The sequence below is a fragment of the Sciurus vulgaris genome, assembly GCF_902686455.1.
Source record: "Sciurus vulgaris genome assembly, chromosome: 1".
Lineage (NCBI taxonomy): Eukaryota > Metazoa > Chordata > Mammalia > Rodentia > Sciuridae > Sciurus > Sciurus vulgaris.
This window is the reverse complement of record NC_136461.1, coordinates 175156258-175168692: the sequence shown is the minus strand read 5'-3', so window position 1 is coordinate 175168692 and position 12435 is coordinate 175156258. Positions and strand designations below refer to the sequence as shown.

Below are 12435 nucleotides of genomic sequence, written 5' to 3'. Positions count from 1 at the left end.
AGTTGGAAGAAGACTTTGCAGATTGGGTGTGGCTTACAGGAGCCAGCACACTGCTGGACTTGTAGTCCTGCAGGAAACCCTTACTGGTGCTGACTGGGATGTCATGAGGGGGAGGTTCCAGGGTAAGGATAAGTTACACAGCACCCAGTTCTAACTCGGTCATCCAGGCACAGCTGAAAAGACTCCAGGACAGGTGAAAGGAGGGCAGTGGTTTGCCTGTATGAACCCTATTCGAGGGATAGTTATTGACCTAGAGTGTGGGGAATAAGACTGTGGGACAAAGGCCATCACTCAGTATCCCACACAGTGCATGCAATGGGGAGGTGCCCCAACCCAAGGAAAGAGAGTAGAAGGTGCACAGACTTCCCAGACATTGGCTGCAGGGTCCAAGGAGAGTCTATGCGTGTGGCAAGAGACGATGACCTACTGTGCTCAGCTGGCCCAGAGGACTTTTGCAGAAGATGGCAGTGATGCAAGAATGAATGAGAAGCTTCTTGCTGGGAACCTCCAGGGCCTCCCAGGAGAACAGCAGCAATCACCCAGATGATGGGGACAGGAAGGAGCCTCCTGGGTGGAGAATAAGCCTGTGCCACTGTTTGAAGTCTGTGGAGGTCAGAGGCACAGCATTCAGAGCTCAGTCTCTTCCTCAGAGGGCAATGTCACCTCACGGTTACAAGGCAGAAGGCTAGGTTGGGGCAGACATGTTCAGGTTTGTGCTCTGGTTATGTCATTAACAAGTTGTGTCTTTCAGAAGCCCCTTATTCTCTCTTTAGCCTTAGCTTCCTCACCTGTCAAAGGGAAGAACAATATCTACTTCACAGAGCCGGCACTTTAGGTAGAGGGGAATGAGGAGGGGAGGGGGATGGGCGTAGGAAGGGTAGTAGACTAAATCGGACATCACTACCCTATGTACATATATAGCTATAAGACCCGTGGGATTCTACATCATGTACAACCAGAAGAATGATAAATTATACTCTATCCATGTATGATGTATCCAAGTGCATTCTACTGTACTGTACAACTAATTAGAATACATAAGAAAATTTTAAAAAAAAGAAGAAGAAAAAGGTAACTGAGATAAAATACTTAACACAGTCTTTGGCCTCTAGGAAAACAGTCAGCAAATAGTTGCTATTTTTATTGTTACTATTTTTTACAAATGTTGTGGGCAGCTGCTACCAGGCTTTGTTTGGCTTTGTTGCCCAGCATTTCTTCCTTGGATAAACCGCCCCCCCACCCGCCCACAGGGCTCTGGTATTCTGCTAATCCAAGGACCAGGACCGTTACTGACAGAGAAGAGGCAAGTGACCAAGCCCAGCCAATTGATGCTCTCTCCCAGGGATTGGAAGCCTAAACACAGACACACAGGAAGTTAGTTCACGCTGAGTCACCCCGTGGCAGGGAATTCCACCATGACTTCCCGGAGCTGCTCCTGCTGCCTCCCTCCCAGGGTCTGGTATCCAGCTCACTCTTCCAGTGTCTGATCCCTCGACCGGGCCCCTCATGGGCTTCAGTGACTCAGGGTCATTTTTTTGTTTTATTTTTTGTAGTCCAGTATCCCCACCTGACAAAACCTCCACAGGACACAGTACCATAGGAGTGAGGGGACACAGAGGCTGGAGAAAAGGATGTGACCCTTCCACATCCTCCCTTCTCTCTCCACATCAGGTTATCAGGGCAGCTTCTCTGCTGCTAATTTTTTTTTTTTTTTTTTTTAATAATGGTAATACATGTGTCAAATAAAAAAAAAAAAAAGTTGGAGTATGTTTGTACCCATCTGGAAAAGATGGAGTTGGGCCTATATATGAGGATATATTCTAAATTGATCAAAGATTTAAAGGTAGAAAAGAAAAATCTTAAAGTTGCTAGAAGAAAACATGAAAAATAAATGGATTATATCCTATTTATAATTTTTGAGTGGGGAGAATCTAATTATAGCCCCAGAATCTACAAAATAAAATATTTATAAATATTACTACATATGATCGAAAACTTAGCAGAATAGTAAGGACAAAAGAAACTCCCCCTCCCCCCACAAATTGTAGCATGAACATTTTTCCTAAAATGTAAAGAGTTCTTAGAAATCAACAAGGAAAAAGTCAAAAGCTAGTAGGAATGTGGGGAAAGGACATAATCAGAGTCTAGAGAAAAAGAAAAATAAGTGACTCATGTATGTAAGAGATTCTTAACTTCACTCATAGTAAGAACTTTCTGTGAGATTTCACCAACTTCTTTTTTATTTTGTTTGTTTTGTTTTTCTTGTTGTGTTTTTTGAGACAGGTTCTCTGTATACCAAGCTGGTCTTGAATTTTCCTGCCTAAGCCTTCCAAGTAGTTGGGATTACAGGTGTATTCCACCCCCACCATTTTGACTTCACCCTTCTTTTGAATGTTATTCATATCTAATATTGTACTTTTAATTTCTAAGAGCTCTTTCTTGTCTGATTTTTATAGGATCCTGCTTAAACTTCATAACTTGATAGTCCCTTTTGATCTTTTCTACTTTCTTCAAGTTCTTTCTTGACTTTTTCCAAGTTTTTACATGCAATCAATTTGTCAACCTCCAACCATTCTTAAATGTCTTCCAATTCCTAAATCCATTCTCTCTTGGAGTTTTCAGATGTTTGATTTTTCAAAAATAATTGTAAAAGTAATACATGAATTGGGTTCTCATTGCCAAAGATCCAAACAATAGGAAAGTATACTGAGAAAAAATGCAAAAGTTCACCACTCAACTCCCACTCCTGTTCCCAAAGTAACCACTGGCCTCAAGTTTCGTGTACCAAGAGGACATTCCACCACACAGACGATTCCTCCCCAGTCAGTGCTGAGGCTTTCTCTGTGTGTGTGTGTGGTGTGTGTGTGTGGTGTTGTGTGTGTGTGTGTGTGGTTTGTGTTTTAATTGTGTTCATTTGATCTATGAGAGTTTATGTAGTATTTGAATTAATTAACCAATGTTTTGAATATTAGATAACATTCAAATCCAGATTCCTAAATTCTCTAAAAAAAAAGGGGGGGCGGGCAGGGGATATGTCTAGCACAACACAGGACCATGTACTTATATCATGAAAGAGTAAGTTTGGCTCAATTCTCCAGGTCCCTAATTGACCTATGCTTTCTTATATTACTTGCCTGGGTCCTGTAAGTGTTGTAGTGGGTAACCTCCAGGTAAAGGTGTTGGTGATGTGTGCTCTGGAAATCATATGCTTCTATCATTCATCAGATTAGTCTTCCAGATACAAGGAAGGCCTTCCAGACAGAAGCACAATAGGGGAAGTGCCTGCCTTCCGAATGACATAGAGACATGGGGCTGGGGTAATTGGAACCGGGGTCAGTGAGGTGGACCTAGAAGACAGGATTGACCTCACTAGCTAAGATGAAACACTGATCCCTGACTTCCTTGATGGTATTACTTCACTGATCTCCTCAAGATAGATTCTGCAACAGCAAAACACACTTTCTGACTTCTGAGTGGTAGGGTGGGTAGAAGGTTAACTGAGGTAGGAAACACTAGAGACGTTGACCTGATACAGGGAGTGGACGCTCAGTGCGAGCTGTCCGTTGCCATGGCTACTGCATCATGAATGGTTGCCACTAGCCCTCACATTGCTGATTACCAAGGTTGACTCATCACCATTTTCTCTACAGTCAGAGACACAACCCATTATGGCTATCTGTCCCTAAGCAACATCCCTCGTGCATCAAATGCAAATGGATTCGGGGGACATATAGCTTTGATCATATAGCTTTGATCTCTCTGTACAAGTCTTCTATCTTATTTAACTGGTAAATGACCACAAATTCACTTATCCAAGGCAAATTATGATTTAATTCCAGATGAATGCTAAAGAACACTGATGTCATAAACTGAAAAGATTAGGGGATATCTGGTAAAATCATTTCTGTGGTCAGGTCCTTAGTTTTAAGAACGCATTATGTATTTTCCAGAGGAAGAGAACATTGCTGGCCCATTTTGATTTGCTAACATACAGATAAATTTTAGTGTCCTTGTTTCAAATCTTCCTTTTAGTATCTGGGATGGCCTGGGGAAAAGGCAGTTGGCCAGAGTTCACCATTTGTTCAAGTGCTTATAGAACCCAGGGCAAAGGGCTGGCGCCTCTGCTGGTCTCCAGTCCTGTAAAGTTCTCCAGGGACACTTTTCACGGAAGAGCAGTGTGACCCCTTGTTTTGGCCACTGTCTTCTCCTTACCCCACCTCCAACCTTTCTCCCCTTTTCATGCCAGCCACACTCCCAAGGGCCCTATAACTAGTCCTTGTTGGCCCTCAGCTCTGAAACCTGTACAGAGATCATAGAAACAATATTGAGGCCACCATTAAAGTTTATTTTGTTCCCAACAAGACACCAGCCTTTCCTCCACTAAATTGCTTCACTAAATTGTACTTGGGCAATAAAAGATTGTCTTTGAACAAACAGTCATCCTGAGCAGAAGTAAAGAGACATGTAGTGGGGAACGTAGAAGTGTCTCCAGGTACCCTCGCTGGATGTTACTTTAGGAGAAAAAAAAGGAGGAGGGAGGAGGAGACAACTGAATGACACTTCTCTTTCTTCTGTCCTAAATTAGATGTATTCCAGCCTTTACTTTTATCTAACACTGCAATAATAATTTCTCTTATTTGCTTCCCATGATTGCATAGAAAAATGGAATTCTGCGCCACGATTGAATCTCAATACTAAAATCATTTAAGATCCACTACTCCTGGGACACCCAACAAAATGTAATAAGTTTCTCCAAATGTGACCTAATTATAACTGTCCTTTTAAGTTTTGTTTCCCACCGGGACCAAATGTCTGCAGCTAAAAATAATTCTTGAAAACAGGTCCATGTTGCCACGAAACTTTCAGAGTCACTTAAATGTTATCCATCTTCCTTATGTATTTTACTCTTCTATTCCTGTGTGATAAAGGCCAGATGGCCAGGCCAGGAGAGACAGGAAGCCAGGTCATACTTCAGCAGGAACAGGCTGGGCCAGTGTCATCATGCCAGGCACACACCCACCATCTGACTAGGCCAGGGGTCAGGGTGCCACTTACTCACTGATGCTTGAAGGAACATGTGACCCCATATCATCCATCCCTCAGCCCCTAGTGAAGCCTTGATGCTTGGTTGTTCAGTACTCTGTCCTGCTCTCCCACACCCCAAGACACCAAGCTTGAATGATTAGAGCTGTGTGTCAGGAAACATTGCTGTGGCTCCACATGGTTTAACATGCTCAGGTCTCAGCCCCTCCGTCTCCATGGTTCAAAGTGTTCACACTCTCCTAATGTCACTTGCAGTAAATCTCCTTTTAAAGGTAATCCTGATGGGCGTGGTGGTGCACACCTGTAATCCGAGTGGCTCAGGAGGCTGAAGCAGGAGGATCTCAAGTTCAAAGCCAGCCTCAGCAAAAGCAAGGTGCTAAGCAACTCGGTGAGACTCTGTCTCTAAATAAAATACAAAATAGGGCTGGGGATGTGGCTCAGTGGTCTGGTTGCCCCTAAGTTCAATCCCCACCACCACCACTCCCCCAAACAAAAAGGCGATCCTGTTTTTCTAAATGAAAAAGCCTACTCTGTGATTAGCCAGCATCCCTTGCTTATTTACCCTGACTTGGCTAGACCTGGCTTCTAACTGTGCGGTTCTCTAAGGACACTTTCAGAAGTGGTTTTCCTTTTCAACCTCCCTGTTTCACTCTCTTGAAAAGAGCAAAGATGAGGGTTCCTCTGATCTAAGGGCCACATACCCTGAGGGTTCCTCTGATCTAAGTCCATATGCCCTGAAGGTTGTGTTCAGAATCAGACCTAGGCTTGACTCCCCAGCTCCACACCTGTGTGGCCTCCACCAGGTGTGTAGACTTCCCAAGTCTCAGTTTCCTCGTCTGTAAAAATGGGGATGATAAAAAGTGACTTTCATGAAGTTTTTGTAAAGATTAAAATGGAGATAAAGAATTCCAAGCACTTAGCACAAAGACACCGGCATGTGGAAAGCATTCAGTAGATGTAAGCTATTATTAGACGCACTGGAATAAATCCCTTCTTCCAGCTAAGATAATGCCATTAGTACAGACAGAAGATGCTATTTCTGCTTGTCAGAGGGTGTCAAAGGGATTCAAAGCCAAAGATGGCTACAAACTAAATGACCTGAGTCCTCTGAATGCTTTTTCCTCCTGGTTCCCAACTTATAAGGAGGAGGTAAACAAGCTAAGAAAAGCGGGGAGACTGCAGCCAGGATCATACCAGGAGGCCTGATAGGAACCCACCAGAAAAACAGGCCATTTCCAGCACTTTCTTCAACCTGAAAAGAGAACCTGAGTTTGAAAATGAGCAGATAACATTTTAAATTTCATTCTGGACATACACATTTATTCTGTGTTAGAATCGTTCCCTGGAACCACCACTGAGGGGCGGGAGGAATGAAGGCACCAGTTAACCCATGTTTGAAGCTGGATCTGAAATGCCAAGGTCTGATGTCAAGAGCTCTGTAAAATGACATGGACAGTCTCTGAGAGCTCCCTACCCAGCCACGCCAAAAAGCACTGTAGGCTTCTACCCAGAGAGACGAGAAGAAAAGAGACCAGAAAAGAAGATTGCTGGCCAGGAGCAACAAAAAACAGACTAGCAAAGATGAAAGCTGAGGGGGCCCCACTTGGCAATGACTGTGATGGAGATCAGGATGCTGGGAGAGATCAGGAAGGGGTGGGATAAGCCCAACAGCACATCTATAGCCATGCCCAGCTGTTTTATTTCCTGCGCTAGGTGCCCCGAGATCTGGAGCCAGAGGAGATTCCGTCTCCACACAGCATCTAGCAGCATTCTAGTACAAACCACAAGAAGATGGTTGGCTGGATGCAATGGGGTAGAGCTACATGTAAGACACATATAATGGAAAACTAAGAACCCCCCACTAATATCAATAAACAGAGAGTAAGTAATATATTCTCAAAGGATCCCTGAAAAAACTCATATTCCAACCAATACAATCCTTAAAAAAAAAAAAAGAGGGTCAGTATCACTGTGTTGTTCTTGCCAGGTACTTATGCATAAGTTGATCAAGCCTTGCACAGTCTAACCAGAGTCCACTGGTCTAGATGTCAAAGTGGGCTAGTCTCTACCTTCATTTTTCTTCCCACGCCTGTGTGTATAGGGCTATCAGCTAATCAATATGAAGCCAAAGGGCCGGGAGCAGATCCAGAGGGCTCCATCCCATCAGAAGTCCCCAAGCCCACCCAGAGCTGTACAGACAACACCTTGGCAGCCTGCTCTGCAGATAAGGAGTCCTGGCTGTGGTGGCCCAGGAGTGACCCTCAACCAGCAATGAGCTAATGGTTCCCATATTTCTCACCCCTACCTCACAGTTTCTCAGAAGGTCCTCAGGGTAGAAACTACTCCTTTACCTTGTTTTACTGGTTTGCCTCCCTCTGCATCTCTCTTCCCCCTCCCTTGCTGTGCCTCTGGGGTCACCTGCTACTTTCCTTTCCTAGGGCTGCCATAAGGAACAACCACAAACCTGGTGACTTAAGACAATAGAAATTCGTTTCCCCTCGTTTTAGAGACCAGAAGTCCACAATCAAGGTGTTGACAGAGCTGTGCTCACTCCGAAGTCTCCAGGGAACTATCCCTCCTTACTCTTCCAGTTTCTGGTGGCTCCAGGTATCCCCTGGCTTGTGACTGCCTCCCTCTAATCTCTGCCTCCATTTTTACATGACAGCCTCCTCCTGACTGTCTTCTCATCTGTCTCTTCTAAGGAAACTTAATATGAATCAAACATGGTTTGATTCAGGAATATCTCATCTCAAGATCTTTAACTTAACTACAAATGAAAAGACTCCCCCCCCCCCCCCAATAATGTAACTTTCACAGGTAGCAGAGGCTAGGATACAAACATATCTTCTGGAGGCCACCATTCAACTCATTGCCAAATAAACAACTCCATCCAAATTCTGGTCCCAGGTTTGCTTTTAGCAGAACCTAAACAACCAGATGGAAAAGGAACTGCACGTTATCCAGCCCACACCTCACTACCTCTCATGGAAAACACCCCCAAAATAGCTCATAAATTATACCAAACTTCAGGTCTGATGTAACATTCTACCCCCAGGGTTTAGCGCCTGGTGTCTAGCACATAGTAAAGGCTCAGAAAAGCATTTGATGAACGAATAGTCACACCACCAGATTCTTAGGTGGAGAAGTAAACCTTCATCTTTTTTCTCAACTTTTTTTTACAGCTTTATTGAGGCCTCACTTGCATACAATAAAATTCATCCCTCATTAAGTGGCCAATATAATGATTTTTAATAAATTACTTGTAGAGTGTGCATTCAGCACCATAATTAGTTTTAGGACATTCCCATTACCCCAGAAAGTTCCCTCATGCTCATTTGCAATCCCCACTTCCACCCCAGCCCCAGGCAGCCACTGATCTGCTTTCTGTCTCTATAGATTTTTCCTTTCAAGAGCTTTAATGCAAATGAAATCATATGATATGTAATCTTTTGCTTCTAGCATCTTTCACATTGCATGTTTTTGAGGTTGATCGAGGCTAGAGCAAATATCAGTAGTTGGTCCTTATTGCTGAGTTGCATGCCATTGTATGGCTATGCCACATTTTGTTTATCCATGAACAATTGAGGTACATTTGGCTTAATTCCAGTTTGGGCTATTGGGAATGACATTGCTATAAACAGCCACACACAAGCCTGTGTGTGGTCATATATTTTCATTTCTTTTGAGTAGATACCAAAGAACAAAATCCAACATTTTATTTTGAAAATTTTAAAATCCATAATAAACGGAAAGACTGATATCTTATAAATCCTTTACCTCTATTCCTCAGTTGGTAATATTTTGCCATATTTGCTTTATCTTCCTATATTTTTATCAACTATTGAAAAGAAAGTTGCAGACATCACATTACCCCCAAATAGGCCTTCTCCAACATTATCATGGCAACGACTTTTTCAACATTGTTTTGAAGTTTCTCAAAGCTGTAGAAAAGTTTGAAAGCGAGACACACTGAAATGAACCTCGTCTTTGCTGTGATTTGTCACATGGCTTCAGTGCTCCTCTTTCTCAGATCCTCTCGTTGCCACTGCTCCTACAATATTTGTGTTGGGCTGTTCTTGGGGCACAGTCATGGAATATCCCTGACTTGTCATGCTCTTACTCCTCCATTGTTTATCCCCAGAGTTCTCAGCGCTGGTTTTGCAAGACTCCAAGGTGCCTCTAGCGTCTTATCCTGAGGGATATTACAAAATTCTCAGAATTCCCCTCCCCTCCATCGGAGCTTGGCTTAGAAGTCAGTTTCTCAAAGATCCTTGCCCTCCCCATGCTGTTAGAAATTTCTGCCATCTCCTTTCTCTCACCCATATTTCCTACCCCTTATCCTGCTGTTTTTCTTCTCCAAAGAATTTACTACCATCTAACATGGGGTATAGTTCGTGTATTTATTGTATTTACTAATTGCTTCCCTGCACTTGAACATCATCTCTCTAAAGACCTAGATGTTTGTCTTTTTGGTTCACTGCTGTATTCCCAGGTCCAAGAATTATGCCTGGCATATCAGGTTCTCCATAAATACTAGGAGAAGGAATGAATAAACGTGCACCTATGTATATGTTGCATGCACCCTTGACCCCTCAGGAGAAGCAGGGACGGACTGACCCTGAGCTACTCCTTGCCCCCAGGAGGTCCAGGGAAGGATCCTGGGTTTAGCTGTGATTAGCATTCTGAACCCCAGTGGAAGACGTGGGAAAACCACCATCTCTTTAAAACTATAAAATGACCCCTCCCCCACTTCTGTGGATTAGACCAGAAATTTCCAAATAGGAAGTTTCCCGAAAGTTTTCTAAAGAAAGATATTTTTTGCCTCAGAGAACAAGAAAGATCAAGTAACTCTCCAAGGACCTGGATCTTAGCCAGCCCTGATTTCCTGGAGGAGGCAAAGACCACACCCACCATGTCCTTAATAGGCCCTTCCTGGAAGGCTGCACCTGCTCGCATGGCAGTTGGCTTGTACCCAGCAGCCCATCCTGCCCTGCTGGTCCAAGGACTGGCATGGCCCAGGGGGCTGCTGGGTGATGTGCTCTGCCTGCTCTTGAGAGCCTGAATTAGGAACTAGAGAGGGTCCTGGGTTTAGTGGAGTAACACCAACAAGAAACAGAGGCTCTGAGTCAGAGGGTGTGCTCAATGAGGCGGTGAGCAGGCAGAAGTCATGAGGAGCATAAGGTAATAAAAACTAGGAGACAGAAGAAAGCCCTTCAAACAATAGCAGGTGGGTGAAGAATGACAGGCAAATTCCTCCCCTAAGGTCCCTTGAGCTGCCCTTGGATTCAGGATGACAGGTAGTTCCAGTACTTTAGAGAGACCTCACTAGTCCACAGATTCTGTTTTCTGGAAGTTTCCATCACTCTCACTGTTTTACAATTTTTTCACCACAAATCTCATCACTTAAATTATGTTGAGTGACCCCTTTATTCCTTACAACCCAATGACTCAGAGCAAAACAGAAATATGTGAGAGTTTATTATGTACCAGGGCCTGTAGGGAAAGACAAAATTCCTGGAGGTGGTCCCTCCCGATCAGGAGCTTACTTGTCTTCACCCAGCTTTCCCTCACAGCATCTCACCCCCTTGTGGTGGTCTACAACCTTGCCCCCCCACATGTGGCCCAAAACTCACCCACATGGGCATCACCCAGGAGACTGTCAAAAAGTAGAATTTGCAGCCCTACCTCAGGCCTCCTCAACCCAATTCAATCATGAAGACATTATGGTTTGAGGACCCCTCCCCAACTGCCCTCCTCAGCAATAGTCCCAACTTTTCACTTCTGGATGCCCATCTCTCACAGATTCAATAACCCACATTAATAATTCAATGGCTCTCAATGCTATTGGCAGAAGTCTCGGCCTGCAAAGTGCAGGCTTCTCAAAGCTACTCCTTGGCCTGTCCCTTTCAGATGTCTCTCATTAGGTTTTGTTTGCTGTGCTGTTGTAAATGCTTGTCTTCCCACCCCCCCCCCCCCCCAGAGATTCATCCTGTTTTGGTAAAATTCTGTTGAGTAAATCCAAGGATTAAGAGAATCTGTTCTCCTATCCCCTTCTTTACAACAGCGGATGATTCCTAATGAGCATTTTAACTGCATTCTTTCAACATACCGTCATCCTTGAGAAGTGTACTTTCAGGTTCCAGCTTGTTTTCATCTCAAATACTGGAGAAAGAAAAATACCCCATCAGGAGATAAAACACTAAGAAAGAAAATGCAACTGTTTTTCCAGGAGGGATTCATGTTTCAGGCTCAGTAACCATATGCCCTCACCGTGTGCACCATGTGGGTCAGTTGCTGGTGCCTTCAGGATCAGTCAAGCCCACCTGCATTCATAAGCCTGCCCTGAGGTCCTTAGAAGGGGATCTGGAATAAGAGGAAGACTCTGGTACACCTCCCTCTGATTTTTCCTTCGTAGCCTCCCTCCCTCTCCCTCTCCTTCTTCCATTTTTATGACCTTTATTCATATTTCTCTCCTTGCAATAGGATAAGTTGAAGACTGACAATGGGTCACACTCTGTGCTGGGTCCTAGAGATGCAGATGCAGCCATAAAAAAGACACGCACAGAATCATACAAGGAGACAGACACAGAAGCCAGCTCAGAGCATTTATGTCCTAGTAGGGGGAATTGCAAAATCAATCATCAACCAAATATCTTCTGTTATTAAGGATTATGTAGGTGAATTGCAGGGTAATAGCAGAGTGTATAATAGAGGCTTCCATGACAAAACAATGTCCAGGCCCAAAGGGTGAGTAATGGTGAGCCAGGGGAAGAAAGGTGGGAGCTAGCTCCCTGCTCCCTACCTGGCCTCTTCCCCAGCCCAGCCAGCCCAGCTCCTGGATCGTCCACGGAGTGCCCCTGCTCTGACTTGGCACCTCTAGTTGTTGACTCCATCCTGACCTTGCCCAGTGCCTCGCAGTGCTGACAGCTCACAGCCAGGGCTTGGAGACTTGCCTCTGTTCTTGTCTCTGTCTGACCTTGGCCTGGGCCATTTTCCGCCCCATTTCTCCCATATTGGTGCTGACAGCCCACAGGGTCCCCACCCAGCTGGGTGGCAAGAAACGTGATGGTATCACTTTCCTCTCGGTTTATTAGAAAGTATTTTCTTTCCCAGCAGAATTAGGTTTGCTCTGGGGGCTGAGACAATCATTCAGTTTCATGTAGGGTGTATGTTCACGGGGTGGCCAGCGCTCGCACAGAAACAATTCATTTCGAACACAGCTGCATCTTCTCATTGCCAAGGACCCCACCGGGTCTCAGTGGCACAGCCAGAAGAACCATGCTCACTGGATCAAGGCAGGTTGCATCTTGCTGATGCCCTCATCTTGGCTGGCTGGAGACTTCAGTGAGTGACGTCTCCCCCAGCCTTCTCTCCAGGTTGCATAGGGAGCTT

The 12435-nt window shown here is 44.6% G+C and overlaps 1 long non-coding RNA gene across 1 annotated transcript; it reads right to left on the bottom strand.

Annotated features, from left to right (window-relative positions):
- Positions 1–598: 598 nt before the first annotated feature.
- Positions 599–12126, bottom strand: LOC306645309. The gene is made up of 4 exons (XR_013759597.1): positions 11846–12126; positions 11314–11406; positions 11153–11205; positions 599–788 (listed from the first exon to the last, which is right to left on the bottom strand). It is a non-coding gene; the product is annotated as an uncharacterized lncRNA (long non-coding RNA).
- Positions 12127–12435: the final 309 nt, after the last annotated feature.